This window comes from Artemia sp. Qi Xiang Cuo, chromosome 5 (assembly GCF_049724085.1).
Source record: "Artemia sp. Qi Xiang Cuo chromosome 5, ASM4972408v1, whole genome shotgun sequence".
Lineage (NCBI taxonomy): Eukaryota > Metazoa > Arthropoda > Branchiopoda > Anostraca > Artemiidae > Artemia > Artemia sp. Qi Xiang Cuo.
In genome coordinates this window covers 55,652,597-55,658,750 of record NC_142798.1, presented here as the reverse complement: position 1 = coordinate 55,658,750, position 6,154 = coordinate 55,652,597, and the positions used below count along the sequence as shown (strand labels likewise).

The 6,154-nt window shown below is 30.1% G+C and overlaps 1 protein-coding gene across 1 annotated transcript in view; it reads left to right on the top strand.

Annotated features, from left to right (window-relative positions):
• The first annotated feature begins 3,284 nt into the window (after positions 1-3,284).
• The window catches only part of LOC148952291 (uncharacterized), a 110,073-nt gene continuing 107,203 nt past the window's right edge, over positions 3,285-6,154 (top strand). Inside the window, exon 1 of the mRNA XM_089089741.1 lies at positions 3,285-3,444. The gene's annotated coding sequence lies outside the window, so the exon portion shown is untranslated. The remainder of the gene's footprint in view (positions 3,445-6,154) is intronic.

Sequence of the window (6,154 nt, the reverse complement as noted above, 5' to 3'; positions counted from 1 at the left end):
AACAAAAAAAAAAAAAAAAAAACAACAAACAACAAAAACAACCTAATTTTAAACAGTTCTTGGGAAACAAAGTGAAAGTAAAGCGTAACTCGGCCCGAAAGTCACCATAACTCTAAAAACGGAATTTTAATAACAATAGATACATAAAAATGATTGGCTTTGTATGCTGATTCCAAATACATAAATTTCCTTAGGTTTAAAATTATCCGTCGAAATCTAAGAGCCTGAGATTATTCCTATATTACTCCTTTTAGAATAAAAAAAAAATATTTAGTCACCAAGATAATTTCAACTGCCAACTTGTTTAAGAATTCCTATCAAATCGAACAAAAAAAAACAAAAAAAAACAACTACAACAAAAAAAAACTACAACAAAAGAAAACCAATTTTAATCAGTTCTTGGGAACAAAGTGAAAGTAAAGTGCAACTTTACTTGGTCTGAAAGTAACCTTAACTCTAAAAACGGAATTTTAATAACAATATATACATAAAGATGATTGGATTTGTATTCTGATTCCAAATACATAAATTTCCTTAGGTTTAATGTTATCCATGAAAAGCTAAGAGCCAGAGAATATTTCTATATTACGCCTTTTATAAGAAAAAATATTTGGTCATCAACAAATTTCAACTGCAAACTTGTTTAAGAATTCATATAAAGTCTAACAAAAAAAAAACAAACAAAAAAACAACTACAAGAAAAAAAAAACAAATTTTAAAAAGTTTTTGGGAACAAAGTTAAAGTAAAATGCAATTCAGCCAGATAGTAACTATAACTTTAAAAACGAAATTTTAAAAACAAAAGATGCATAAAAACGATTGGATTTGTATGCTGATTCCAAATGTTTGGGTATGACCTCCTTCTCTTACTGTAAAAGTCTAAAACCTACTGCGTCATCTGCGCTTTACTGAAAACCAATCTTATAACAAATATTTTCTTTTGTACTTAATATTGAAAATAATCACTAAAATTACAGTAAAATTTTGAACTGATGAGCTTTCAGCAATTAATATCATTATACATAAAATATTCAGTTTAATTTGTTAGTTCTTTTTAAAGTTGTTAAAGACGAATATAGCCTAGTTTCCCTACAGATAAGTGTTTGGATACTGCCTCCTTTCCTAACTGTAAATAAAAACCAAAAGCCTACTGCGTCATTGGCGCTTAAGTGAAAACGGATTATATTACAAATGTTTTCTTTTCCAGTTCTTACAGTATTGAAAATAAAAATACAATTACAGTGAAATAAATTCTTGAACTGATAGATCTTGCAACAATTAATATCATTATTCATCAAATATTCAATTTGATGTTGTTTATACTTTCCAATAGTGTTCAAAAGACGCATGTAGTTTTCAGTAAAGCGCCAATGACGTAGTAGGTTATAGACTTTTACAGTGAGAGAAGGAGGTCATACCCAAACTCTTGTTTTAAACAAGAGTTTAAAACAAGCTATTTTCGCTATTTTAAACTCTTGTTTGTGTTAAGTCAAAATAGAAGGAAGTCTGGAAAAATGTTGGAACCAGATCAGACTATTTGTGCGTCTCCAACTGGATTTCTTACGTTTTTAATTTGATCCAGGGATAGTTTTCAGTATTTTCATATGAAGTCATTAGTCTAGACTCTTAAGATTTCAAGTGTAATTTTTTCAATTTACTCACCTTGTAAATTTTGAGTATCCCATCCTACCTCCTGTATATTTCAAACCGTGTATGCTCAGATCAATAAAGATACTTTTAAGGGTTGTGGTGCCCTTCTTTATATCTGTCTTGTGTTTTCTCGCTCTCGCCATCACTTCAAGATTAAACATGGAGTAGAACTTCCTCGAGTACTATTTATTTGTATTTGCTAATCATTTAACACATATGGTAAATTCACATGTTCAATAATGCACTTTCTCCATTTGCTTGAAATGAAACTTAACAACGAAAGAAAAACACAATTCTCCCACTTTAAATACGATAAATATTTCAATCATTTCATATTGCTCTGCATTTCAAGAAATTTCGAAAATAACTTATAGTAGTCTCCTAGTGCCACACATAATTTCTTTTTCCGAAGGAGGGGGGTGAACCTGTTAAAAATAAACTCAGTGCTGGTCGTAACTTGTTTATTCAAATCATACAAAACCACAAATTTTACATGTATTTCTGAAGCATTATAAACTTTAATAGAAAAAATGTCTGATTTTAAAAGAAATATTAGATATATAAATTCATATTCACATTTCCTGACATAGCTGTATGGGAATTAATATTCGTAAATTCATGTTTATGAGACGGCTGAGAGATTGTACAAGACATCCACAAAACTGTGCATTTTCGGAAGGGGTTGGGCTTGGACTCTACCCTCTAAAACCTTCTCCTCCGCTAAATCTGTACTTTTAAACCCCCAATTGCTCCACCCTGCTTTATTTCACACTTTAAAAATAGCATTAGCTAATTCTTGGTTCAGATTAACTTGAGATAGCCTATCTTGTAACAACACGAAAGTTTCTTTATATAGACTATGTAATTTATAATCATTCTCTAAATATATGGTTTTCAAAGGCGTGAAAAGCCCAAAATTGATTAAATGCCTCATTTTCCGTTACCTAAAAAAATAGTTCTAATTTTGAAAAGCCTATTTTTCTACTCGAGGTAAAAAAAAACTACTTAAAAATACTAAATTTACTATTCTAAATAATTTATTTTATTGCATGTAATTATTATGGTATTTTTAAATTGAATGTTTTTTGTTTTTTTTTTGGCTCTGCATGACTGTTTTACCAGAATCATAAAGAGAAAAAAACCTTTTAAAGTGTAGACAGGCAAGAGTTTACTTCTGATGGGGTTTTACGTTGGGGAGGGTGAAGGATGGTAGGGTGGTATATATTTTCTCCAAAACTTCAGGGGCTTTAAAAACTGAGATCTGATTTTAATTTTGTATATTAGTAGTCAAGCTCTAAACAACTACATTAATTTTCTTTATTATCTTCCGGACTTTTGTGTATCTTTAAACAGCTAGGCCAGTGGAGTTGAAACTAATATTGACGGCTGATGATATACAAGGCAAACAGATCCACATTTATTCTTGAGATGCAAAAATATCATTACCGTTAAATTGTAATAATTTACACTAAACGATTTAGATAAGTGACCGAAGGTTGTCGACCAGCGGAAGGTCATTGGAGATTACTGAAGGGCCATCTCACTGTTAATCTCTAAGACATAAACAACCAAAATTCAGAGCAAGGTGAAACCCTTTTTTCACCCGGGTACGGCTGCAGATCTCTACTTGAAAGTGCACAATCAACTTTCTGGCTTCATTTGCCGTTTTTAACAGGCAAGCTAGTTAGATGCCGCCAGGTTTTAAGTAGTTCTGTATCGGCTGTCTGTCTTGTTTGTATACTAACTGGTGACCATGAGTGATATTTGAATAACTTCTGAATTAGATGCTCAAATGTAAGTAAACCATGTTATCTTTAAATAGGTAAGCGAGACTCTTGCGTAGGATATCTTTTGGGGCAGGGAGGAAACTGAATTTTGGGCGATAGTATCAGAAAATCTCTTCCTCTGCACAAATGCATCATTGAGACAGTGCAGCCCCTCAAAAGTGTAAATTCGCCTATTTTTATAGCAATATTCTGCAACTCAGCCCCCGTTTAACCAAGCGCCCATAAAGCTCAATCTATTTAACCTAACGTTAAATTTAAACTAACGTTTTGCAAGGGTTGAAATGGATTGCAGTTGAGTTTAATAGAGGTTGAGTCAAACTAAGTCGAGTTAAACAGGGGTTGAGTTGCATGGGGCTTATTTAAACGAAGGTAGAATTGCACCTGGGTTGAGTTGAATGAGGGCTGAGTTGCATGGAGGGTCAGCTAAACGGAGTTCAGTTGAATGGGAATTGAATTGAATATAGGTTGGATTGAACGAGGATTTGGGTAAATGGACTGAGTTATACGGGGCTGAATTACCTAGGAACATTTTTTTTAGCACGCCTTTGTCTATTTTAAAGCAAGTATCAGGAAATCAAATAGAAGGTACGGACAAGACGGTTTCTAGTCTTCAAAGTAAAGCGAGAGTATAAATATGACGCCCCTTGTCGAAAATATAATTTTCTGGGGTTTTGAAAGGGGGAAAAAAGTAAAGACGAAGGAAAGAGAAGGAACCTCCTTTGAGAGAAACAGTGTAATAGTATGAATGTTACTGCGCTAAGTTAAAAAAAAAAATTCTTTTTACTAGATTATCTGTCACTTCCGATGTAGCTGAGTTCCAGTCTCCCCCCCCCCCTAAATCTTGGACATATGCCTAGGCTATATACCGTACCAAAGTTTCCTGATTGATTTGGTTTGTCTGATTTTTGTGCCCGATGTTTAGCTTCATGGTAATATAGATTTGACCACACAAAAACTTAAAGTGTTATTAAATAGTAACCCAAATTTCTTACGGTAATGAAACGTGTATATTAAGGCCCATTCACAACAAGATTCACTAATATCAAGATTCAGCTAGCGCTAATTAAAAGCCAATAATTTTTTTCAATCTATCAGAAAATCCAATGAAAAATTTGATTTTTTTTCAAATTAGCGTTAGCTACATCTCGGTGCTAGTAAAAATTCATTGTGAATAGGGCCTTTAACATTATTAATTAAAAAAAACTAAGTTTTTCCCACGGAAGTAAAGAGCGAAGTTAAAATTTAAACGAAAAAAAATTATTACTACATAGCCTATCTAACATATATCAATAAAAAAAAATCAACTGCAAAAAAATCAACTGGTGATATTTCTCTATGTTTGTAACATTACAGAAAACTAGCGCTTTTCTGAAAACACAAAAGGCAAGTATAAAAAGGAATAATATTGATTTAGGAGTCAAAACTAGATGCGCAATTTCACAACAAAAGACCAATCTATAACGCTCGTTATAGTACTGTAGCGGCTGTGACATCAGTCACTTACTCCGTTCACTTACACTTATCTTAAAAACTTAGGCAGAAAAATAATAAGTTCAAAGTCATTACACAGCATGAAAAATAATTGATTGATTTATCAGGTAACAACTTGGTCTCACCTAGTAGTTACTCGAAATAAAGAACATATCAACCGTAATAGGAACTATGAAAATCCAGTTAATTCTCTCTATAAAACGGAGAAGTTTAAGTTGTGATACAAATTCTAAAGCGAGTTTGTAGACACTTCGAACTTGTCTACAAAATAATCATGAAATGTCCTTTTCAGATCCAAAACGACAATCAATCACTGAACGAGCTCATTGTGCAGAAGTGATTCCAAATTTAACGAAAAAAAAAAAAATAAAGCAACAATCTAAAAATGCTTTACTTTTATACTGTTAAAAGTGCCCTTAAAGGGTTTACTTTTACCTTACCATTACTCCTATATTACTTTGTGTTTTCAGTAAAGCGCTAGATTTCTGTAATGTAACAAACATAGGAAAATGTCACCAGTTGATTTTTTTTGCATTAGTTTTATTGATATATGTTAGATAGGCTGTGAAGTAATGATTTTTGTTCGTTTTAAGTTTCAACTTCGCTCTTTAATTCCCTCGGAAAAACTTAGTTTTTTTTTAATTAATCTATGCTCGTTTTTGATTAAAATTTAATTTAGAAACTACACTGCTATGACCACTTTTATTTATACGGAATAATTTCTGTTCGCCTTAAGTTTTAAAGTTGGTCCTTATTTTCAGTTGAAAACTTTATATATATATATATATATATATATATATATATATATATATATATATATATATATATATATATATATATATATATATATATATATATATATATATATATATATATATATATATATATATATATATATATATATATATATATATATATATATATATATATATATATATATATATATATATATATATATATATATATATATATATATATATATATATATATATATATATATATATATATATATATATATATATATATATATATATATATATATATATATATATATATATATATATATATATATATATATATATATATATATATATATATATATATATATATATATATATATATATATATATATATATATATATATAATTTCTAATCACCTCCAATCTAGGGGAGATAAGACATCTCAACCCTTATTAAGAAGCAAAACTAATAAGCTGTACAAGAAT